The sequence below is a fragment of the Tamandua tetradactyla genome, chromosome 1 (assembly GCF_023851605.1).
Source record: "Tamandua tetradactyla isolate mTamTet1 chromosome 1, mTamTet1.pri, whole genome shotgun sequence".
In the NCBI taxonomy this organism is placed as follows: Eukaryota; Metazoa; Chordata; class Mammalia; order Pilosa; family Myrmecophagidae; genus Tamandua; species Tamandua tetradactyla.
Genome location: NC_135327.1, coordinates 33,624,236 through 33,650,861, shown reverse-complemented (window position 1 = coordinate 33,650,861; position 26,626 = coordinate 33,624,236). Strand labels below are relative to the sequence as shown.

Genomic DNA, 26,626 nt, shown 5'->3' with positions numbered 1-26,626 from the left:
CAAGGATGTGCCTTGTATTTAATATGTAGGCTTATCTGTAGAAGAGCATTTCAGGAAGGACACACAAGAGTTGGTGATCTGTAAAATATCTCTGTCTAAAGTGAAAACAGGGTCTCAAACAGACACTTGTACACCAGTGTTGTAGCAGCATTCTTCACAATAGCCCAGAGTTGGAAACAGTCCAAATGTCCATCAACAGATGGGTGGATAAGCAAAATACAGTACATAACACATGATGAAATATTATTTGGTCAAAAGAAAGAACACATTTCTGAGACATACTGCAACATACATGAACCTTGAAAACATGCTCAGTGAAATAAGAAAGACACACAGGACAAATATCGTATGATCTCATTTATAAGAGATATTGAGAACTAGCAAACTTTCTCAGAGACAGAAAGTAGATTAGTGATTACCAGGGGATGAAGGAATATGAAAGGGGGAGCTTTTGCTTGGTGGGTATAGAGTGTTTGTAAAAAATTAATATAAAAATTAAAAAAGAATACATTTCAGTCTGGGCTCTCAAAAGTTAATGTTAAAATACAACAGAGAAACCCAACTATCCTTTAAAAAAGACATCTGTCATTTACCAACAATTCAAATTCATGGTTGATATATCTGGGGACGGAACAACTTGAGTCACAACGGGCTAATATGGCCTTGTCTGAAACTAGTGGGTATAATCTATTATTTAAACTATCAAAAAGTAAGCACTTACATGTTTTTGAAAAACAGCTTTGGCTTGGCTAAATATTTTTAAGTTTGAAAATGATTGGGATATATGAATAAAAATTTGTGAAAGTAAATTTTTGGAAGAAATAACTGAAACTTTGAGATTGCATTTTAAATGTTCTTCAAAGTCAAATACCAGGTACAAATTAATAATAAAAAATTAAAAAAAATTTTTAAAAGATACAAGATGGGTGAAAGTTGATATTAACTAGGCAGTTTTTACATTACCGTTTTATTTTATACATAAACAAAGCAAAAAAAAAAAGCAGAGCCTTGTGTTTGATATTATTTATACACCCCTTTGAATTTTGTAGTTTGGGCTCATATTTGCTCAAGCACCCAGCCAGGCTTGTCAGATATCCTTTATCTGGGTAAAACCCCAGGGTCAGTTTACAAATACAGCTATTTCCGGATTCATCTGAGTAGTTTACTTGTTTCCATAGATCTTTTTTTCCTTGACCCAATTCTGCTACTTTTTCCAAAATGTCTCTCGAATGTTGTTCATTGTAAAGTTATCATCTTTAATGAAAAAATGCCTGCTGAGGGCACGACAAGCCATTTGGCCCCCTCCTGTCAGGAGAGGAAAAGAATAACATTGAGTAAGGCTGAAGGTTTTTATTATCACATCGTAAATGAGCAAATGGCATCTGTCAATACAAAGAAACTCAGAGGGGCATGGAAAAGGAAGCCAGGCTGTGGGGGGAGGAGCTTGTAGAGTGACAAAATGGATTTTTATTAACCTCCTGGTCCAACATCTCTTTACCTATTTTATTTTGCCTCATTCACTTTGCAACATACTAATGCTATAAAAACACCCGAACAGGAAGCTAATACCATTGAAACCACAGGCCCTCTCTTTTACTTAAGCAATGGTAAACAGCTGGTATCTTGGCCTATCTTTAGCGTGTTAAATATAAGTCTGCCAGCACGTATGTATTTTCACATACAGCCCTGCCTAGTTTTGGTCTTCTCTGGGAGATATTTCTTACCAAGAATAGCATGGTCTGTATGCCTAAGCATTCATTCTCACGAAGTTTTCATATTTGGGTCATAAACATCTTTCACGACACTGGTAAAATGGCCGGGGTGTTTACGAGCTGTAAGAAATGTTTATGCGAAATGCATAATAAGAGCAGAAATGGAATGTTCACATCAGAAGTGCAGTGAGCTGCCAGGGGCTTTGGCATGGGGGCGGGGAAGCTGGAGTGCCCACCCCCACCCCCCACGCAGAGGGATTTCTCTGGAAGTTGTTAAGGTGGATGTCTCATAAAAATGTTCAGTAAATGTTAACAGTAATTCAGGCCTAAGCAGGTGCGGGAGCAGCAAACCACCGCCAGGGCACTTGGAAGATGAACAAGGGGCTGCTCACTCCAGGGGAAGCCAATTCTTGCTTTTGTGCTGAGGGAGCAGCATGGACCCCTCTTGGGCACAGAGAGCGGGGAAGGGCCCAGGATGAATTTCTGAAAGTTTTATAGCCGGGTTCATCATGTTTTTCAAAGAGATTTAGAGCCTGGGCATAAATTGAGTTATTACGTCCATGGGAAGTCAACAGTTACAGTACAGATTATTATACTAAAGATCTAAATTTGTTCTGACTTGGAAAGAAGTCCAAGTTTTTTTGTTTTGTTTTGTTTTTAATTAGATAAATTGTAGGTTTACAGAAAAGTCATGCAGAAAATTCAGCATTCCCGTACACTGGTAAAGATATTTAAAAAATCAAATTGTAAAATAATACACAGATTAGACTATCCTTTTCCTTTTTCTTTTAAATATATAGCATCTACACAGAGAAAATGACCTCTGTTAAGTCACAGACATCACAATGGGTTGGAATATCTTGTGATTTCTATTTTTGCATTGATTGATTTTTAAAAAAGGGACACATAAAGGTAAAATTTCATAGATCCATACTCAGAAACATATGAAAACAAAACAAAACAAGAATAAGTGAATACAAAACCTCATGAAACCTAAATTCTACAGTCTAAGCAATTATATGATGACAATGACAAGTTCCTGATTTTGATAACACAGTTTACTTTTCTAAGATGGCAACAGGCACAGAAGCTGGGCCCAGGATTCACAGGACCTTTCTGAGCTGCTTTTAGCAATTTCTTGTGCACTATCACTAGTTCAAATTAAAAGTTAAAAAAGGGCATGCATTAGTTTGCAAAAGAAAAAAAAAGAAAGAAAAACAAAATAAAGTGATTCATAGTTGAAATTGAAAGCAGATGGCAGGGCAGAACGTATAAACAAAATATATACCCCAAGTGATACACATATATTCTCAGGGAGCTGTGTGAATGTAGGCTACCAAAAAGATAAGAGTGATTATCATGGAGGCTTTTGGGGGGAGATATTCTTGGGTACTTAATTTAAAAAACAATGGTGACTAAGCACATGCACAGACATATACATATAGCCACAAGAGACTCCAAAGCAGTTGCAGGGATTATAAGTAAAGTGGAGAGAAAAGAAAAAGGAGACTTTAATAAATAGTGCTACTGCTTTTAAATTGGAACCTCCTTCATTGGCTTTAGTCAGGAAAAAAAAAGAGAGCGAGAATTTGTTGTAAATTAAGTTTCGTTGTTCTATTGAGCTCCTTTGAATGAGCCTCCATGTGTGAACTGGGCTGAATGGAGCCCCAGGTTTTATTTGGCTTGTACAGTGTTAATTATTACTGTTCTAACATGTCATGAAATATGAGTCAGTTCTACAGTCCACTTAATTGTATTGGCCAATGTTAATTTCCTGAATTTGATAACGCAGAAAGCTGGGTGATAGTTACAAGGGACTAACCCTACTTCACAGAACAGAGTAAACTGCACTGGCAGTTCCATGTTTCTCCAAGGAACCAGAGTCTGAAGCTGCATTCCCATCGCTAAATTTCACCCTTTCAGTTACGTTAATGAATACAGAAGAGTTCAATTTATAAAGTCTGCAACAATGTAAGGGCAAAAGTCAGGAATTTTATGAGTAGGACAGGGCAAAAGTAAAACTTAAATGCAATAGAAATAAACTGTAAATGAAAGGTATTTTTTTCTTTTAAAAAATAACTTTTAAAATTATATAAATATTATATATGCCATTCCATTCCAAAATACAGATAAGCAAAAAGAAGAAAAATAAATTCACTTGTTAGCCCATGAAATGGAAATAACTACTGTCTGTTTAAAATGATTTCAGTGTGTTTTCTATGCCTAAATATTCCTACTTGTTTTAACAACAAAGTGATCATATGGCACATCCCATTCTATGACTACTTTGTGTACTAAGGACATCATGAACATCTTCCCATGTCAATGACAAAATTTTTTCATAGTGCTTCCCAAGGTTCCAACATTCACAGGTATCACAGAAGGTTCTTGGGTTAGATTATCTTGAGAATCCTGGGTTAGAGGAAGTTAGGGGGAACTTTGCTGTAAGAGTTCTCAGATACAACTAAAGGGGGCACATAATGGAATGCCTCTCTAGCTTCACCACAGGATACTTTCGTAATGGAACAACTCACTCCTTTTCTTACAGCTGTCCAGTTTTACCCATCTCATTCAGAATAAAACCTGAAGTTTTTACAAGGGCCCAGGAAGCCCTGTGACCTGGCCCTGCTCTCAGTGCATCACTCATCATTCTTTTCATCTATTCCCTTCAAGCCACACGGGCTACCTCCCAACTCCATCTCCACTCTCTTGTCCTTGCTCTTCCCTTTGCCTGAAATACTTTCCCTCCAGATATCCGCTATGGCCCCTCCTTCCCTTCTTTCAAGTCTCTGTTCAAACATTACCTTCCCTGGCTCCCCCCCTTTATTGTATCTCCCGTTGCATGCCCCAAAGCACTACCATGATGAATGACCTTTACTGGCTTTTATTCTTCTTCCTAGGATTTATCACCACTTAACATATTATATCTTTATTTGTTAATGTGTTATTTTGTCTTACCTCCCTTCAACTCCATCAATTGAATAAAAGAATATAAGGTCCGCAAAGGTAGATGTTTTATCTGTTTTATTCACTGCTGTATCCCTAGAGCCTGGCATATTATATAAATATTTGTGGACTGAGTGAATAAAGGAGTGAGGCTAGTCTTTTATGGACTACGCTTCGAATTCAGTGCTATCATGCATCATGGCTTCATAGTGTGCCATTCATGGATACACTACAGATATTTTTAACCAGTATGCCACTGTAAATATTAGGAGTTTGAGAGACTGATTTCTCTTATTTAACTTGCATATGTACCAGGGTATGCAAGATATAACTTCACTGAGAAAAAAGCTTTGTTTTAAACACCATGACTAGGTGCATAAGAATTAATTTGCAGTGAAACTATTCATGCCAAGAATGAGCACTAGAAGTCATAAGGAGATAATTCCCATATGGATATTTATATCTCTGGGATGAAGTAATCACTAAATGAAATACTGAAGAATAAAGTATAGCAGACGTTACTGATTACCAATTCAGCAGCCATGCTGCCTTCGTTCTTGCTGATAAAGCCCAACCCAGGTGCTCAGCCCTTGGGACGTGTCATGGCTGGCCTGGCCATTCATGGCAAGCACATTTCTTTCTCTGCTTGAGGGTGGATAGGAATGGCAACTGACATATTTCTGGGCAATGCTCTATGCGAAATGTTTGTTGGACGTTTTCCCTAAAAAAGATATTTATTCCTGGTAGATAGAAAGAAGAATGGAAGGAGAGTTATTACAGGTGTCTGCTCCCCGCCTTTGGTCATTATTAAACGAAGATGTGATTTCTGGAGCTGTGGCAGCCATCTTGTGACCATGTTAGATGGCAAAGCAGAAAGATGAGCAGGGTCTTAAATACACCTATGGTGGATTTTATCTGCAAAGGTTTTGACACTCTTCCCTTCACAAGGTGAGCTGGAGTTAGTGACATCCTTCTAATGAAAAGAATGGGGCAGAAGTGATGCTATATGATTTCTGATATTGCTAATTCATAAATAGACTAGCTCTGGCTAGCTCATACTTTCTCTTGTACTGCCTACTCTGTGAGAAGCCAACCACCATGTTGAAAGAATACTCAAGGAACCTGTGGAGAGGTGGAGAGGCCCATGTAGAGATGAATTATGGTCTCTCACTAACAATCAGTACAAACTTGTCATCATATGAGTGAGCTAACTTTGAATCCGATCCTTCACCCCAGTCTGGCTTTTAGATGACGGCAGCCTTGGCCAACATGTTGGCTTCTACCTCAAGAGTGACCATGAGCCAGAACCTCCAGCTAAGCAACTCCTGAATTCCTGACTCACAGAAACTATGAGAGATAAATAAATCTTAATTGCTGTTTTAAGTCACTAAACATGGGGATATTTGTTATGTGGCAAGAGACAACTAACACAGTATCCTTAAATTATTACTCCATACTTAGAAATGCCTATGTCCAGATTTGTTAAATGAGATAATTAAATGTCTTGATAGCCCAAGCCTCTGTTAGTCTGGTTTGTCTGTTACTTACAGCTGAAAGAATCCTAATATAAATGTACAGATCTTTGAGAGAGGCAAAACTTTCATTGATGTATTTTTAGTTCAGTCTAGTTTACTTTAAAAAATTTTTCAAAAAAATATTCTGAGATCGATTCTCAGAGCCTGCCCATGCAAATTTACAGAAAATTTAAAGACTACACAAAACCTCCAGGTGTGAAACTATTCCTTATGTGCACTTAACTTGCAACCAAGGATTCTGATTTTGATGCCATATCTCTGTGGACTGTTCAAATGTTAATGCTATCAAAAAAAGTTTGTTCAAGAATGTTCACTGCAGTTTTATTCACAATAGTGAAAACCAAAGACTATAAAAGAATGAATAAATGGATTGTGATATGAAATACTACACAGCAAGGAAAAAGAACAAACTACATAATACACGCAAAAACATTACATTGAGTCAAAGAACTCATATACAAAACAATAGAATATAAAATACGATCCCATTTTTTTTGACAGTTAAGAACATAGCAGAATGGTGATTATCTTCGGGTGATGGTGGGGTTATTGACTGGAAAGGGCACAAAGAATCTTCTGGGGACATGGAAATACTCAGGGTGGTGGTTACAGAGGTATGGACATATATAAAATGCTCTCGAGCCGTACACTTAAGAATATGCATTTTACTCTATGCAAATTATGTATTGATTAAAAATTTAACTTCAATATTAACAGAAAGTTATTAGTTAAGTTTCAGTAACAGGAAAATACTGATTTATGAGGAAGGAGAGAATTGGATGGGAAAAGGGATATCAGATGAGAAAAAAGAATCTCTGCTTTTTTATAGTTAGCAAAAAGTATACCTTTAAAGAGTTCATGTGAATACAAATTCTGAGTATCTTAAATGTGGAACACCCTGCTTCTTTGTTCAAATTTAAAAGAAGGAACACCTAGGAGCCTTCACTGTGTCCGCTGTGGTTGAGTCTCTTTCCCCACCGGACCGTGAGCTCTGTAGGCAGTAGAGGCAGAGTGATTTGATGTATACCAGACTCCAAAGTTTGATGGCTTTATTTAAATTCTCTGGGTCTCAGATTCCCCAACTATAAAAGGGGGTTAATGGCATCGTCCTTTCCGTGATTTTTTTTGGGGGGGTGCATGGTCCAGGAAACAAACTCGGGTCTCCTGCATGGAAGGTGAGCATTCTCCCACTGAACCTCCTGTGCACCCCTTTCTGTGATTCTGAAGATGAAACCTGAACAGGTATTCTCCCCCAGGGGAGAGGTCGCTCCTTTCCTTAGTTTTCCCAGAGGGTAATTTTCCTTTTCCTGAGATCTTGGGACCTTGGGTCCTTCTGCTGTTTGTTGAATGAATAAGTAAAGTTATGGTTTAAAGCTATAATAACAACCATTTGGACTTGGATCTGCATGGCTATCTCTGTAAAAGATCACAAAAGCCCACAATATTAAAAGAAGAAGAAGAAGAAGAAGAAAAGCCCATGTTATAAATCCACACTCCATTATAACCCAGGTGGGTCATCGCTCCAATCATACAGAAATAAAAGAATCTGCTAAGGTTTGCTTTGTTACTATCACAGCTCAACCAAACTTAAAGCATTTATCTGAATCATTAAAGCATAAGAAGAGGTCATTTTTTACGAAAGCCTTTTGGTAGATTATAAACATCAGAAAGAGGGTTCTTCATTCAACATACAAGTCACCCTCAGTTCCGAAATAGCTAGAATAAAGTTCTCTTTTCTTGTATCTTTCTGTTTGAACCTTAAACGAAACAACAAAATAGCTATGTGAACTCAGGAGGGAAAATGGGAGAAGCCAAGCCCTCATCTTCTGCATCAGGAAGTCAAGAGCTACTGCCTACAGAAATAGCCACAAACAGGGGTGTAAACATAATACTTATAGTTCAGGAGGTAAGAGCCAGAAAAACCAAACCCAGAAAGAGTTAAAAGTCCTCAGAGAAAGGGGCTTGGGGGTGGGGCAGGACAGTCTGGCTGGCCATTACTAGCCTTCTGCAGTTGATTAATTTTTAACCAAGAGCAGCTAATTCTTTCATTAAAAAAATGTTTTTAAAGAAATAGGTGCTTGGGGAAAATAACAATGATTATAGGTAATCTTTCATTAGAAAAGTGCATGAAATCTGGCCAAATTTAGCTCCCGAGTGAAAACAAGCGAGCACAAATCATCTTCAAAAATACACACAGGAAAGGGATAGCAATGGTTCCTTCCCGGAGGGGTACAGCAGGGAGAAGCCGGAAAGAGAAAAACTTTCACTGTCCGCTCTTCCACGCCTTTAAATTTTGAATCATGTTTATATTACTGTTCAAAAAAAAAAAATCTTTGGGGAGGAAAAAAGGATGTAAGGCAAGAGTTTTAACATATTTGTGGTGATGCGTTTTTATAAATGTATTCAAAGTGGATTAAATACTACAATGAATAACACGAATGAGTTATTTAAAGCAAAGGCAAACAATGTATATAATTGGTGAATCTAGAAAAAGGATGTGCAGTTAATTTTACTCTTCATGCCATTGAAAATTTTCAAAAATAACAATTTAAGGGAAAAATGACAAAATTAAAATAAAATGATATGCATACAATCCTTACGCCTAGGCTCATTCGCACTGGATGAATAAAATCACAATCTTTTGGGGTTGGACCCCGACACTGGCACTTTAATATACTCCCCAGGTAATTCTAGTGTACAGCAAGGTTGGAAACCAGTGCTCTGGTGAATCTCCAAGGGTCCTTGCAGCCCTACCTTTCTATAATCCTTACAGTAATTTTCTGCCTCTACAAAATAACTCTAAGACATTTGAAGTGATTTCCAATGTATGTTCTAAATAAATCATCATTCAAAAGAATAAGAAAATAAAAAAATTATATATTCAAATCAGGGAAACACTGTTGGCCATAAGGGGAAACAAATAGTCTTTTCTACCAGAAGTGTGATGCAGACACATTTGGGTTTTCCTTTTTTTTTACCAATTGAGTTTCATGAAGTTCCTTTCTCAGCCTTCTCTACCCACAGCAACTTCAAAGATAGGCTAGGGTCAGTTCAACTCTACAGGAAAGAAAGAACGTTCAGGATTTTTCAGTATCTTAGGGAAGCTGGAATGTTAAGGTTATTTTGGCTACAAATAACAGAGAGCCCAACTCAGTGGGACTTCAACAAAGAGGGACATTGATTTATCATCTATCAAGGAGTTTGGTGTTGGATATTGCCAGGGTGGGTAATTCAATTAGTTCATTTAGCAGCTAGATTTTTTCCCTCTTCCCACTCTGCCATTCTTATCTTTTTTCTCATGCTGGCTCCCCTCATGGCGTCAGATCGGCTGCAGAGTTCTGGGATATCTCATAGAAAGGGTAATGTCCAAAGGTGCAATGAAAATCCCTGATTTTTATCCCTTTTCAAGGATAGGGAAAACCTTCCCTTGAAATCTCACATCAGACTCCTCTTAATTTCTCTTTGGTTAGAAGGGCATTGCATACTTATTCCTTTTTTTTTTCTTTTAGGGGCAGTGATTCCACACATATAAAAAAAAAGAGAGAGAGAGAATATATAGAGATATTCTTTCTGACTGATGACGGCTGAAATACTCAGTTCTCCCCTTAAGGCCTTTAATTGATTGGATGAGACTTTTCTCATTCCTGAAGGCAATTTCCTTTGTTGGTTGTAGATGTCATTAGCCATAGATGCAGTCAACTGACAGATAATTTAAATCCACAAGTCATCACTTCACATATATACTTATTCTTAGACCAATGACTTGGCTACTGATATGAGACCACACCCAAGGATAAAATCTAAAAGATCAAGGATTTAAATGTATGAAAACAAAATCATAAAAACACTAGAAAAAAACTATCAGAGAACATTAAAATAACCTTACAGTGGGGGAGAACTTACTTCTTAAGACACATAATTCAGAAGATATGAAATAAAAATTCCTGCATGGCAAATAATGGATATATAATAACACAATTATAAAAATGTTTTCTCATGAATTATAACAAATGTACCACATTAATGCAAGGTATTATTAATGGGGTAATATTTGGAAACTGTATTTTATGCATGTGTTTTCTGTAAACCTATAACTTCTCTCATAAGAAAAAATAAGAAGCATGAATTACTGTACCTGCTGAAAACAGAAAAAAAAACCACCAGAAAAAGGTGACGAGACAGCCAATTTCAATTTGGAAATCACATATCTGATAAGGATTTGATATTCAGCATATATAAAGAAATTATACAACCAACAACAAAAGAATAAACAACCCAATTATATTAAAATGGGCAAAAGATATGAACACACATTTTTCCAAAGAGCAAATGCAAATGGTTAGAAAACTCATGAAGAGATATTCATCTTCTTGAGCTATAAAGGAAATGCAAATCAAAACTACAATGAGATATCATCTTACACCCATAAGAATGGCTGTTATTAAACAAACAGAAACTACAAATGTTGGAGAGGATGTGGAGAAATAGGGACACTTATTCACTGCTGGTGGGAATGTATAATGGTGTAGCTGCTGTGGAAGACAGTGGTGGTTCCTTAAAAAACTAAATATTGAGTTACCCTATGGCCCGGCAATACCATTTACTCAGTATATATCCAGAAGAGATGAAAGCAGTGACATGAACAGAAATTTGCATACCGACGTTCATAGCTGTATTATTTACAATTGCCAAAAGATGGAAACAATCTAAGTTCCCATCAACAGATGACTGAGTGGATTTACAAAATGTGGTATATACATACAATGGAATATTATGCAGCAGTAAGACGAAATGAGGTCCTGAAGCACATGATAACATGCACAAATCTTGAGAACATAATGCTGAGTGAAATAACAGGCATAAAAGAATGGGTACTGTATGATTTCGTTAGTTTGACTCTGGTAAAGGCAAACTCAGAGTCTTATAATGTAGAATATAGGGGACTTGGATATACAAAGAAGCTAGAGATAGGTAAATGGTTACCAAATGAGGTTGAACTTAAATGTATGGAAATGGATGGTAGTTCATCAGTGACTTTATAAGTAATTTTGCCATATTGAAGGTGAATATGATTGAAAAGGTTTGTATAGAGCCATGTATCTCACTGATTACATTTATATTTATAGTCCCCTCTTTTGTCTGCCGGCCCGCCGCGCGGCAGCGGACCCACCCGCCCTCCTCTCCCCTCTTCCGCCTTCACCAGCTCCTCTGCCACCAGCCTCGACAGCCTTGCCACCCTCACCTTTCCTCCTCCAGAACAGCTACTGGGGGAGTGGAGATAATACAGAGCAGCTCCCGGAGCCACGAGGGAGATCAAAGGGACGGCGTACCCCATCCTGGAACGGCTGACTATCTGGGAGAACCAGCTCCGGTGAGATCACCAAGGGGCACGGGCTTTCCTGGGTGGGACGGCAAGCGACCGGAGTCCCTCCCTTCCACCTTCCCAGGCTAGCTGGTAGAATTGGACAGGCGGTCCCCTTAGGCCGCGGCGGCTGGTGCCCCCACCACGCGAGGCCCCCCGGACCAACTGAGAGAGTTGGGTCGGAAATCCCCAGACTGCTGAGAACAGTGACTGGGGGATCCCTTCCAAACACGTGACTCCCCCGTCCAGCTGGGAACAGTGCACTTTCCCGGGCTGTGACAGCTGGCGCCCTCCCGCCACGCTTGGCGCCCCGGGCCGACTAGCTAATTCGGCTGGACGCTCTCCTGTGCTACGGCGGCCGGCGACCCTCCCCGCATTCGGAACCCCAGGCCGGCTGGCATTCTTCCAAGACGCTTCGGCTGCCGAACCTCCCCTACGGCGAGAATTTTCCAGAGTTAAAGGACCCACAGCAACTTTCACTGGTGGAACCCGTAGACAAATGTGTGCCACGAGCGCCACCTACTGGGCAGGATAAGAAAAACAGAATCCAGAGATTGCACAGAAAAATCTTTCAACCTGTGGGGTCGAACACCCAGGGAAATCTGACTAAATGCCCAGACGCCAGCAGAAGATAACGGATCACGCTCAGAAAATTGAACATATGGCCCAGTCAAACGAACAAACCAATAGTTCAAATGAGATACAGGAGCTGAAACAACTAATGCTGAATATACGAACAGAAATGGAAAACCTCTTCAAAAGCGAAATCGATAAATTGAGGGAGGACATGAAGAAGACATGGGCTGAACATAAAGAAGAAATAGAAAAACTGAAAAAACAAATCACAGAACTTATGGAAGTGAAAGATAAAGTAGAAAAGATGGAAAAAACAATGGGTACCTACAATGACAGATTTAAAGAGACAGAAGATAGAATTAGTGATTTGGAGGATGAAACATCTGAATTCCAAAAAGAAACAGAAACTATCCGGCAAAGAATGGAAAAATTTGAACAAGGTATCAGGGAACTCAAAGACAAGGTGAACCGTACAAATATACGTGTAGTGGGTGTCCCAGAAGGAGAAGAGAAGGGAAAAGGAGGAGAAAAACTAATGGAAGAAATTATCACTGAAAATTTCCCAACTCTTATGAAAGACCTAAAATTACAGATCCAAGAAGTGCAGCGCACCCCAAAGAGAATAGATCCAAATAGGCATTCGCCAAGACACTTACTAGTTAGAATGTCAGAGGTCAAAGAGAAAGAGAGGATCTTGAAAGCACCAAGAGAAAAACAATCCATCACATACAAGGGAAACCCAATAAGACTATGTGTAGATTTCTCAGCAGAAACCATGGAAGCTAGAAGACAGTGGGATGATATATTTAAGTTACTAAAAGAGAAAAACTGCCAGCCAAGACTCCTATATCCAGCAAAATTGTCCTTCAAAAATGAGGGAGAAATTAAAACATTCTCAGACAAAAAGTCACTGAGAGAATTTGTGACCAAGAGACCAGCTCTGCAAGAAATACTAAAGGAAGCACTAGAGTCAGATACAAAAAGACAGAAGAGAGAGGCATGGAGAAAAGTGTAGAAAGAAGGAAAGTCAGATATGATGCATATAATACAAAAGGCAAAATGGTAGAGGAAAATATTATCCAAACAGTAATAACTCTAAATGTTAATGGACTGAATTCCCCAATCAAAAGACATAGACTGGCAGAATGGATTAAAAAACAGGATCCTTCTATATGCTGTCTACAGGAAACACATCTTAGACCCAAAGATAAATATAGGTTGAAAGTGAAAGGTTGGGAAAAGATATTTCATGCAAATAACAACCAGAAAAGAGCAGGAGTGGCTATACTCATATCCAACAAATTAGACTTCAAATGTAAAACAGTTAAAAGAGACAAAGAAGGACACTATATACTATTAAAAGGAACAATCAAGCAAGAAGACATAACAATCATAAATATTTACGCACCGAACCAGAATGCCCCAAAATATGTGAGGAATACACTGCAAACACTGAAAAGGGAAATAGACACATATACCATAATAGTTGGAGACTTCAATTCACCACTCACATTTATATTTATATTATATTTTACATAATATTACATTATATTTTAATACCAAATATAAAAAGTTTTTGCATGAACCACTTCAAAGGTATGAATCTTGTACAAAGAGTCAATTATAGAGAGGTATAGGGGAAAACTACTATTGCATGCTATGGCTTATATTTAACAGGAAGACATCACCAGTAACACAGCAATACTAGGGGTAAATAATGGGGGTAGGGGAGTTCAAGAGTTAAGGGGAGTTTGACCAATTAAAATCCCAAAAACCTACTTTTCAGAAATAGAAAAACCAATGACCAAATTTATCTGGAAGGGCAGGGTGCCCTGAATAGCTGAAAGTATCCTGAGAAAGAAAAATGAAGTCGGAGGTCTCACATTACCTGACTTTACGAAGCTACAGTGGTCAAAACAACATGGTACTGGGATAAAGATAGATATACTGACCAATGGACTCAAACAGAGCGTTCAGATTTAGACTCTCTCATCTATGGACAATTGATCTTTGATAAAGCAGTCAAGCCAACTCACCTGGGAAAGAGCCGTCTCTTCAATAAATGGTGCCTAGAGAACTGGATATTCACATGAGAAAGAATGAAAGAGAATCCATATCTCACACCCTATATAAAAACTAACTCAAAAGAGATGAAAGACCTAAACATTAGCTCTAAGACCATAAAACTTTTAGAAGAAAATGTAGGGAAGTATCTTATAAATCTTATAATAGGAGATGGCTTCCTAGACCTTACACCCAAAGCACAAGCATTGAAGAAATAAATAAATAAATGGGAACTCCTCAAAATTAAACACTTTTGTGCATCAAAGAACTTCGTCAAGAAAGTAAAAAGACAGCCTACACAATGGGAGACAATATTTGGAAACAATATATAAGATAAAGGTCTAGTATCCAGAATATGTAAAGAGATTGTTCAACTCAACAACAAAAAGACAGACAACACAATTACAAAATGGGCAAAAGACTTGAACAGATACTTTTCAGAAGAGGAAATACAAATGGACAAAAAGCATAAGAAAATATGCTCAACTTCCCTGTCTATTAGGGAAATGCAAATCAAAACCACAATGAGATATCATCTCACACCCACCAGAATAGCCATTATCAATAAAACAGAAAATGACAAGTGCTGGAGAGGGTGTGGAGAAAGAGGCACACTTATCCACTGTTGGTGGGAATGTCAAATGGTACAACTGCTGTGGAAGGCAGTTTGGTGGTTCCTCAGGAAGCTAAATATAGAATTGCCATATGACCTGGCAATACCATTAACTAACATTAATGAATGAACTTGGAGAATTTCAGTTAAGAGCAGAGGTCATCAGGAGATATAAACAGGGTAGATATTCGATAATTGGAGCTGAAGGAATGCAGATTGTGCAACAGAACTGATTGTAAAAATTCAGAAATGGATACCACAATACTACCTGATTGTAGCACAATAATGTAAGTATACTGAATGAAGTTGAATGTGAGAATGATAGAGGAAGGAGGGCTGGGGGCACATATGAAACCAAAAGGAAAGATAGATGATAAAAACTGAGATGGTATAATCTAGGAATGCCTAGAGTGTACAATGATAGTGACTAAATGTTTAAATAAAAAAATGCTTTGCATGAGGAAGAAAAGGAATGTCGACTAGTGCATTTCCTAATATAAGATATGTGGACAGCTTGATTGAACACCATAAGTACATGGAACCTTGAACAGGGCATGAGATTTTGTGGGTTTGTCCAGAGTAATGCCTCAATAAATTCCAGAAGGATTTGAACAGTGAATTAAAAAGGATTTGCAAAGTTTCTTTTGGGGAATGTTGAGAAAGGGGGAAAATTCAACTTCCCCAAGTGGAGAATTCTTGATATTCTCACAAGTAGTGGAGACAACCAAAGCAATAGGCTGAGCCCCCAATCTTGGGGTTTGTTCTTATGGAACTTAACTCCACAAAGGATAGGTTAAGCCTACTTAAAATTAGGCCTAAGAGTCATCCCCAGAGAACATCTTTTTTGCTCAGATGTGGCCTCTTTCTCAGCCAACATGACAAGCAAACTCACTACCCTCCCCCTCTCTACGTGGGACATGACTCCCAGGGGTGTGGACCTTCCTGGCAATGTGGGACAGAAATCCTAGAATGAGCTGAGACTCAGCATCAAGGGGTTGAGAAAATCTTCTCGACCGAAAGGGGGAAGAGCGAAATGAGACAAAATAAAGTGTCAATGGCTGAGAGATTCCAGAGTCAAGAGGTTATCCTGGAGGTTATTCTTACACATTAAATAGATATCACCTTTTTAGTTAAGACATAACAGAGGGGCTAGAGGGAACTGCCTGAAACTGTAGAGCTGTGTTCCAGTAGCCATGTTTCTTGAAGATGATTGTATAATGATGTAGCTTTCGCAATGTGACTGTGTGATTGTGAAAACCTTGTGTCTGATGCTTCTTTTATCTACCTTATGGACAGATGAGTAAAACATATGGATTGAAAATAAATAAATAATAGGGGGAACAAATGTTAAAATAAATTTAGTAGATTGAAATGCTAGGGATCAATGAAAGGGGTAAGGGGGTATGGTATGTATGCATTTTTTTTCTGTTTTCTTTTTATTTCTTTTCCTGAATTGATGCAAATGTTCTAAGACATGATCATGATGATGAATATATGCTATGTAATGATCATGATGATGAATATATGACTATGCGATGAAAAAAAGAATGTTCATATTGTATGTTGATTGGTTTTATTAATAAAAATTAAAAAAAAAAGAGTTAAGGGGAATTTGGGATTTACTGTTTGGTAAAGTTTGTTTATTGGTTATTTTTCTCTTCGGAACAATGAAAGTGTCTAAAATTGAAAGTGATGATGACTGTACGATTAAGTGAGGATACTGTGAGACATGGATTGTGTATTGTTTATCCATGATAACCAATGGATGGAGGTGGCTGAAGTGTACAATGACTGAGAAGCAGAAAGGTGAACTGTGGTGTATACATATGATGGAATATTGTGTGGCTACAGAAAGGAACAATGTTGTGAGGCTTGCAATGAGGTAAATGAACCTTGAGGACATCATGTCATGCAAAATAAGCCAGAAACAAAAGGACAAATACTGTATGGTCTCTTTTAGAGACTATTTATAAGAAAATTGGGGCCTGGATTGTAAGCACTTATAGCAGTCACATTTATTCCTGAGTTTTCACTGTTATTTCAGAACTTTGAGTACCTGTGTGACACGTGAGATTCAGTGTTGGAGTTCTGCAGCTCTGAAAGTCAGCATTGCTACATATTACAAATGTTAAAGAATCAAAAAAGAGATACACACTTCAATTAGAGAGAAGAATGAAGCTAATCTCATTGGAACTAAAGTAAAAATCAAAATACAGGGTAAAGGATGATAGTGTCTATATTTTAGACATTCATTTACTGTATGAGACCAAAGGAAGAAAGCTTTATTTTGTCCAAAACCTAAATTTTCTGTAGCACAAAATCTAACTCAAACTGTGTAGTTCATTTAAACAACCCAAACACACGGAGCCCAGGATGGAAGTGGGGCCTTATAATTCTGTGTAGCTTAATGTAATACCCAGGTACTTCCTCATGTATGTTGGGCAGATAATTAAAAAGTATTGGCAAAGTCCCTTGAGGGACTGGAGGAAAAATATGGAACTATTAAGCTTTACCACTGGGGGAAACCCTGATATTCTTTCAAATACTAGGGACTCCCAAGTTAATAGGTCAAGCCCCTGACCTTGAGGCTTGTTCACATGAAACTTACTTCTGAAATGGAGAAACTAAGTCTACCTATAATTGTGCCTAAGAGTTACTTCCACAGAACCTCTTTTGTTGCTCAGATATGGCCTCTCTCTAAGCCCAACTCTGCAAGGAAAATCATTGCCCTCCACCCTACGTGGGACATGATACATGATGTCCAGGAGTGTGATCTCCCTGGCAACGTGGGACATAACCCCCAGGGATGAGGCTGGTCCTGACACGGGGGGATCAACAACACCTTCCTGACCAAAAAGGGGGAAGCAAATGCAATAAAATAATATATCAGTGGCTAAAAGCGTTCAAATAGAGTGGAGAGGCTATTTGAAGGCCACTCTTATAGAAGCTTCGGCTAGATTTTGCTAATTACCACGGTTTCTCAAACCCCAACCAATATCATTCTTGGTAACCCGAAAGAGCACCCAGGGCTCTATCAGAGAATCTGCAAAAGTTGCATGCACTAAGATTACTTGTCAGAAACCTAATCTTGAACTTGAGACAGTTCCTAGGCCAGGTAAGTCCTGAAAGCCAAGGTGCCAGTTTCTCCAAGAACATCAGCCAGCTCCATTCCCCTATTCCTTACTGTCAACACCCCTCTCCAACATGAAAAAGTTACACTGGGCATAGCCTAAATATCCTTAAAGATTGAGAGAAGGATCAAAGGAGAAAGAGGAGTTATAACAGAGAAGTGAAGAATTAACAAATGAGTACAACTATTTGACTATCATGATATTGATATTTCCTTTTAGTCTCCAGTGTTTTGGAACAACTAGAAGGAAAAACTTGATATTGTGGAACTATAATCCACATCAAATTTTGAAATCTGTTCTATAACTACTTGTTAAAATGTGCTTTGAAATTTATTGCTTTTTTGTGTATACATTATATTTGACAAAAAATGCTAAAATAAGAAACTAGCAGAAGCAAAGTCAAAAGACAAAAATAGGAAAACAATAACTGCAACTCCTACAAGATCATGCTGATTTCCCTAAGATACAAAGATCCCTGAAAATCAATCAGAGAAAGGCCAAGAGTCCAATAGAAAAATTGATAAAGGCTATAGATGATGGTTCACAGAAAAATAAATACCACTCTCTTGTAAGCATATGAGAAGCCATCGACCTTCCTCCTTATGAGAGATACACAAAAAAACTAGACTGAGATAGTGGCATCATGAAACAAGAAGCGCAGAGAGAAAGCCAGCAGACATTGCCACGTTCGTCATGTTCGCCATATTCTCCATGTCGCTTTAAAGTTGAGAGAGAAATCCTGAATGTCATCAGCCTTCTTGAAATAAGACATCTTTCCCTGATGTCTTAGATTGGACATTTTTATAGCCTTGCTTTAATTTGGACATTTTTGCAGGTTTAGAACTATAAACTAGCAATACCCAATTTAAAAGCTGTTCTGTTTCTGGTATATCACATTTGGCAGCTAGCAAACTCGAAAAGTGGCAAATGACCTAAGAGTTTGATAGCACACTGTGCAGGCAAGAGAGTGGTTAAAAAGCCCCTCTCATTCATGTTTATTCATAAATTTACAAATACATAAGCCCTTTGAACAAATAACTCTACTTTTAGGAACTTATTGTACAGACATACTTGCACACTAGCAAATACCTAATCCCTTATGTTAAAACGATCATCAGTTCAGCATTTATTTATGATAGCAAAAGATTGGAAGCAATCTAAATGCCCATCAGTCAGGGACTGGCTAAACAAATGATTGTCATCTGCACAAGAAGGAAAAAACTCCTTATGTACTGATACGAAATAAGCATCAAGATATACTGTTTGTATGTGCAGAAAATGTAGTACAATGTGCTACTATTTGTAAAAAAGAAAAAGAGAGAAAGAAAAAGAAAAAAGAAATAATAGATATATCTATGGATTGCATGTGCATAAAGTAGTTCTGGAAGTAGACAAGAGATGGGTATAATTAGTCTCTCTGTGGGTAGAGATACATGGAGACTTCATTCCCTTCTGTGCCTCTTTTTCCTTTTAAATTTTGAGCCATGTGAATTTTTCACTTATTCAAAACAATTAATTAAGTTATACATACCCACCCACGAATATGTCTTGGCATTCTTAATTTGTATTACAGCAGTATATCGTGTATATACAGTATATAGAGTGCCATGACAATAATGAATAGTAATAGTTACTTTTGATTATTATGTGCCAGTTGGTTTGCACATGTCATCTCATTTAATTGTCACCAAAATCAGCAATGGCACCAAGGGCCCTAGAGGGACTTGACAACATTCTCCTCCATTTCTTTCAACCTTTCCCACTCAACCCTCCCACCACCTGCTACAAGTACACTTAAAATTTAAGTATAAAAAAGGAGCTTATTATGGAAAAGCAGTTTCAGAACAAGTCCCCTGACATTCCCCCCTCCCCTTGCCCACACTGCAGCCCCTAAGCCCCTACTATATAAAAATTCAAGAGCAGCTATTGACAGTAGGTTCTATTGTTAACCCCTTCACACAGATAACGTTTAGGCTCAGATAGGTTGAATGGCATTTCCAAATCATGTAATTAGTAGACTGGGTTTCTAACCCAGGTATGTGTGACCCCAGAGGCCATGATTTCTCAAAGATTTCATTTGATCACCTGTTTTGCTTGTTTGTTTGTTTTAAGAAATCATAACTGGTTTTATAAAGAGAATCAGTAGGAAAGCTGGAGTCAAAACACAGAAAATCGTTCTTGTCTACTTCTTGGGGACACAGCTATTCTCCCTGTATGAAATAAAAATTAATGAAAGTAAGATAATTTCATTAATTTCAAAATTTATAAGCCTTTTCCAGCATTTTGGAAATTTATACCTCCCCCTCCCTCACTTATCCTCAAGTGGCACTCCCCCCTCCCCTGCCTTGTTACTGGATTTAAATGGAAGTTAAGATGAGAATCACTGAGGAAATGAGTGACATCTGACAAGAGCATTAGGGAACCTGCAATTATAGAAAGTCCTGTTCTGACTTGACGATAAAGCTTTAGTCTCTGAAAGTAGTTGTGAGTCCCTCCCCCCCACCTCCCACCCCCACCCCCCGTGCCCCCTGGTCACTCAGAAATTTCCAGACCTCTGCAATAGGAAACTGTTCCTTATATTACTTTCTCCAACATCTGGAGTCAAAGACATGGAAAAGTTTAGAAACAAAGGGAGCAGAAAAAAGCTCATGGATAAAAGTCATTAAAATGATCCACTTTTATTGCTAAATGGGAGCAGAGTTTCTGTTTGGGGTGGTGAAAGTTTTGGTAATGGGTGGTGACGATGGTAGCTCATTTTCGTGATTATATTGCAAATATAATTGTGATGAATGCCACCAAATTGTACAGATGAAACTGTTAAAAACGGGTCATTTTGTGTTATATACAAGTTACCATAATAAAAAGTAAAACAGGAATCACAAAAATGATCCATCTTCAAGTGGCACAAATTATTTGCTCTCAGTATCTAAATTTCTCAAAAAGTGTAAGTAAAACTCCCCGTAAAGTTTATCCATGAAAGCATAAAGGTGTCCTTATTCAAGGTAAATGATGATCACAAGATTATAAAAAAGTTGCTTCCCTTTCATCTGTATAATTATAAATGTTTTAACTATGAAGTTATACCTGTAACCCCAAGGGGTGGCAGAGTCCCTCGATTTTCAAGATTTATCTATCAAGTCTCCACACTTGGGAGGGTACTCAGATTGAGAAGCAGAAGTATCAAAAGATGAAACTTCTCACTACATTCAGTATGTTCCCATCGGAGGTCAGGTTTTCTGGAAACAGACTCGGAGATGGAGATGTGCAGGTAGATGCGTGCTAGGAGGGGCACCGGGCACGGCACCTGCCAAGTGCCAAGGGAGAAGCTGCCTGGAGATCCGGGAGCTTCAGCCAGTCGAGCCTGGGGCGCAGGAGCTGGGATGCCTTACAGACGTGGGACAAAGGGACGAGGCCTGGCCATGCCGCACAGCCCGGGGTTTGGATGCCGGCTGTCCCCGCGGAGCAGGCGCAGTCGCGGGAGATGCATCTGCCCAGGTGGCCCTCACCAGCCCACACCTGGGACCTGGGGAAGGAGGGCCTCCCATGGCCTCGGCCACCGTCTCTTGCGTCCCCATCCCTCCAGCCCGTTCTGCTTTCTAGCAGCCCCTACTTACACTTCATCAGTCCAGTGTTTTCTCCCCAAATGTCTAATAAAGCAATGTCCATTCACTTGCAGAGTGAAAACACAGCCTTAGAAACCAGGATTTCATGAAGTCAATGAAAGTGACGTGTGGAGCCACCTCAATCGTGGCTGTATGGGACACGACTGAAGGAGGCATTAACAAGGATAAAAAAGGCACGCTTTATCTTTGGTAAATAAGTTGCAACAGTGAAAAAATAAAAGAGATAGAGGGAGAATTAATAGCTTGAAAGAAACTTAAAAAGTATATTAGGCAATACAATTTTGGGGGACCTTATTTGGATTCTGTTTGAAATAAGCAAACTGTAAAAACTAATTATATTTGTAAGACAGTTAGAAATTTGAACACCGCTTGGATATTTGATGACCAAGGAATTGTGTGATGCTAATGTGGTGGTCATATCAAAGTCCTTATGTTTTAGAGACACAGACTGAAATGTGTCCAGATAAAAAGATACGATGTCTGGGGTTTGTCTCAAAGTCCTATGGGGGGATGGGAATGGGGGGGGGGGCAGAGATGAAATGAGATTGGAGTCGATAGTTATTGAAGCTGAGTGAGAGGTATGTGGAGTTCATATACTTGTCTGCTTAAATTTGTACATATTTGACAGTTTCCATAATAAAATGTTTTTTTCTAAGATGAGAAAGACTGGTTTCAACATGAGATTGCAAGGGTTTCTTGGGAAAACAAATTAAGCTTCTGAATAATTTTTAAAAATCACAGGTTTTTTTTTAGTACAAAATTGACTTTCTTTATGATACAGCAGAAAGTTAAAGTGAAGAGACACCTATCATACTAGCCTATAATTTCACCAGGAAAATAAGGTTTGCTTCCACTAAACAAAAGAACAAACAATATTGATTCTCAAGGACATCCTCAGAATGGATTCAGGCTGCTCTTATGATCTGAATTTGTATAAAAACAACACTAAAATAAGTTTGGTTTTGTACTTTTCATTTTCATTTTTTAAGACAAAGCTCCATTGAAACCACTTTTTCCCATTATATATTATAAAATGTTAGCCACCATTTGAAATGGATTAATTTTAAGTGGGCTTGCTCTGGGAGGAACAATTATCCTCCAGAAGATAGACAAGGCTCTTGTTGGATTTTTTTTCTTTTCAAATAGAAATATAAAATCTACATACAAAGACTCAGCTTTTAATACCTGGTTCTTTTTGATATAAAAATTGATAGGACCAGAGATGGAAATTATTAGAAAACCCCACTGACACAGTACTGGGGTCCCTTCTGTGCTTTACAGCTTTAATTATCACATGTTTTTTAGTTTTCTTGTGTGTTTTATTTTGAGGGAAGAAGGGAAGCTAAAATTTTAGTGAAGTCAGTTCCATGTATTTTGCACTCAATCTTGTTTCCTAAATGGCCTAGAATCATAACTTAATGCAGAGCAGTGGCAGCTAAAGGCAGAAGGGAGAACTGGAGACTGAGAAGGATGTCTTCCTCGCACAGACTTTTTTTTATGCAAAGATGTGATATTAAATTCCATTTATTTCTGTCAATATTGACATCCAGCCATGGACCAAAATAATCTTTTTTTTCTCCCCCACCACACATACACTCCTATCCTACTTTGCCTTAAGAAGCAATTGACAAACTAATGTATGGAAAGCGAATCTTTTGTGCTTCCCATAATGACCAATTTTTCCTTTGGGCTCACCAAAGCTGTTCAAACAAGAGCTCCATTGTCCCTTTCAGAAGAGAATAATAGAAAACTTAAATGAAATCTGGAGGTCATTTAACCCCTTAGGAAACGTGGAGGTAGATATCACAGCTCAAAAACCCAAGCCTGTTAACATGTGACATGTTATGCAGGCTCCTAGCTTTAGCGGAAAAGGTGAAGATTTCTGATGTTCTTGAAAGTTGTGGAAAGGCGATTTCCTCATTCCTGGATTCTGACTCTATGCCATATCAGAGAATCTATCAGATATACCTTATCCAAAACAAAGATAAAAACGAAGTCATATGAATGAGTACTTCCTATTATTCGTAAATGTAATCCCAGCTACTGCTAACTTGATGCTGCATGTGTGGCAGGCACCTTGCCCAATATGGAACCCCCATGTGACCCTGTGAGGCGGGCATGACTGTTCCCATTCCATGGACCAACTAACTGAGACTCAGAGAGCAAAAGGAGTTTATCCAGGAAGTCTGAAAGCTAAAATTCTAATCTGGATTATTTTGGAATCTCCCTTCTTAAATAACTGGGCTATTCTGTCTCACATCTCTCATAAATTTATTTTCTGTTGCCTAGAAATGCTTTAAAGGTGGCATGTATTTAATTGCATAGTAAACATTATTTGAAATTATAAGCACATACATATTCATTTTCACACCAGTGAGAATAGCTGCTGGATACATTCCTCAAAGTGGAATGGCTAGGTCAAAGGCTAAAAAGGCATGGTTAAATTTGGCAAATATTGCCTGTCTGTCAGTAAGGGACTGGCCAAAGAAATTATGGCACATTCATACTGAAGAATATCATGCAGCTATCAAAAACAATGGGGAAGCCTTTCTTGAGCTGAAGCAAGGTGCAAAATGGTGTGATGGTATTTTCCATTTCTAGAGTCTTACATATGTGCATGTTCCTGAGTATGCAAGAGGTAGCTCGGTGAGGATAAACAAGAAAATGAGGAACGGATTGTCTCCAGCAAGGAGAACTAAGTGGCTGGGGCACCATGGGGGAAAGAAAACAAAATTATTTTTTACTGTATACCCTTTGGTATTTGTGAATTTTGTAGCATGTGAATGTATAATCTATTCAGGTGAAAAATTCCTTGTAGAGGTGTACTAAATGTCAGAGCCACCATGTGGTCAGCAGCCCAGTCATGCACAGCTGGGAAGACTGAGACCCCAAAGAGTCCACGTGAAGCAGCTCTGGCACCAGACACCCCTGGTGTCCTCACTCCCAGTCCCTGTTCTTTCAGTGACTCTACATTGCCCCTCTTAGGGACCCGGGAGCAAATAGGGGGGGACTGAATGCTGTGAAGAAATGCATCACAATGGTGGTTGGGATCTTCTCAGTATCAGCTTGAGAGGCAGGGATACCAGACTGAACTAGTGACCACACAGCCGGGAAGCACTAGCCAGAGACTAAAGCCAAGACATCTTTGCTGAGTGCCTCCTCTACCACATTTACTTCCCTTAATCCTAGAACCAACCTCAGTGACCTCCCAACTTGTTTCCGTGCTTCCATCTTCACTCCTCCACCCCTGCCCCTCACTATAATCTATTCCCTTCTTCAGACATCAGTCAGATCCTATCACTTCTTACTTGAGACCATCCAATTGCTTTCCCTCCCTTGCTCTTAGCACTGAAGCCTTCTACCATCTGGCTCTCACCACCTTGGTCTCTGCACTGGTTGTTCCCATTACCTGATATGCTCTTTCCCTAGGCCGCCTGCTGGCAGGCTCCTCTCAGCCTTTAGACTCAGTGCCAATGCCACCTCCTCCAGGAGGCCTTCCCTGACCACCTTGGCTAAAGTCATCTCCTTCCCCAGAGTTACTCTCCATCACAGTTTCTTCAAGGCACTTCCTGCTGGTCAACATTGTCTTTGTTCCTTATTTTACTACAGATTTTACTGTCTGCTTCTGAATCCCATCTCCAGCTAGACATTAGCTTGGAGGTCTTCAGAGCAGGGAACTTGTTGAACTCTGTTAACTCTTTATCCCCAGCATCGAGGACAATACCTGGCCCATGGTAAGTGATAAACAAAGAATGACAGAATGGATGTATGAATGAGATTTTAGAAAAAACCTCTTAAGTAGATACTACCATTTTTAACCCCGGTTTCCAGATGAGAAAGCTGGCACACCATGCTCAAGACTGGAGAGCGCTAAGTGGATGGAAACATGTAATCCACCTCCAAATACCCTGTCCTTAGCCATCTGAACCTCAAGCTGAGATCAGAGAGGAAAGAGGGGGCCCTTTCAGTGAATGGCTCCCCTTTCTCTCTGGTTTCCCCTCCTCCTCTCGCTAATCAGAATCATATATTCCCTCTGGGCTCTGTCCTCGGAAAATTAAGCTAATAAACTGATTACAATCCAATCATTAGAGTAAAACTTAGAAGGCTCAATGTGTTATTCCTCAAAGACAAGCATTTATATGGTAAAATGAGCTTTAATCTACTGCAATAATATTAGGCTTATGTCAAAGAAGTAACACAGAGAGAAAATACACACACACCCTGGCCTGTGTATATATACATATATATATATATATATATTACACACTCACATGTAATATAACATATGTATGTATACAGAAAGGTTATAATGCCTTTAAAGCAGAAAATGACAGGAATCTAATTTGTCCACTTTGAGAGGAAGCATAATTTCACCACAAGTAAGCATTCAATAAAAACCTGGCTGTTATTATTACTAGAAGAATGGTAGAGAAGGGCATTTGATTAAATATACGGAGCCTCATGTCAGAGGCACCACCAGGGTACAGACAAGAGAGTCTGGTTACTTTGGTGGAACAAGCAAACGTGTATGAACTCACCAAACCTTCACATCATCTCTCTGTGTATTAGTATTACTATTATTCCCATTTTACAGATAGGGAAGCTGAGGCTGGGAGAGGCTAAGCAACCAGTCAGTGGCAAAATCAGGATGTGAATCTAAGCAGCCTGCCGCTGGAGTGCAGGCTTCAGCCTACCATGGAAATGCTGAGGTTCTCAAAGTGAGGTCCCTGGAGAAGAAACATCAGCATCACCTGGGAACTTGTTATGCAAATTCCGGACTTATAAAATCAGAAACTCTTGGGATGAGCCCCAGCACCCTGGGGTTGAATAAATCCTCTGGATGATTCTGATGTATGCTCAATTTCAGAAACACTGCTGAAGTCCTTTCTAAATGTAATTTCCAAATGCAACATGTTTTACAGATGAATAACCAGCCATCTACTCAGACATTAACCAGGATAAACACACAGTTCTTGGAGGGCCATAACCAGCTGTCTAGCCAAATACTCAAAGTGTGTGTGGAGTAAGACTGAGAATCAAGTGGGGGATGCTCTGGCAATATGA

At 38.9% G+C, this 26,626-nt stretch overlaps 1 long non-coding RNA gene across 2 annotated transcripts in view; it reads left to right on the top strand.

Moving 5' to 3' along the window:
* Positions 1-21,745, top strand: part of LOC143644662 (uncharacterized) — a 164,366-nt gene extending 142,621 nt beyond the window's left edge. For both annotated transcript variants that reach the window (XR_013156812.1, XR_013156814.1), the window contains exon 3: positions 21,616-21,745. This is a non-coding gene — a long non-coding RNA (uncharacterized LOC143644662). The remainder of the gene's footprint in view (positions 1-21,615) is intronic.
* The last annotated feature ends 4,881 nt before the right edge of the window (positions 21,746-26,626 follow it).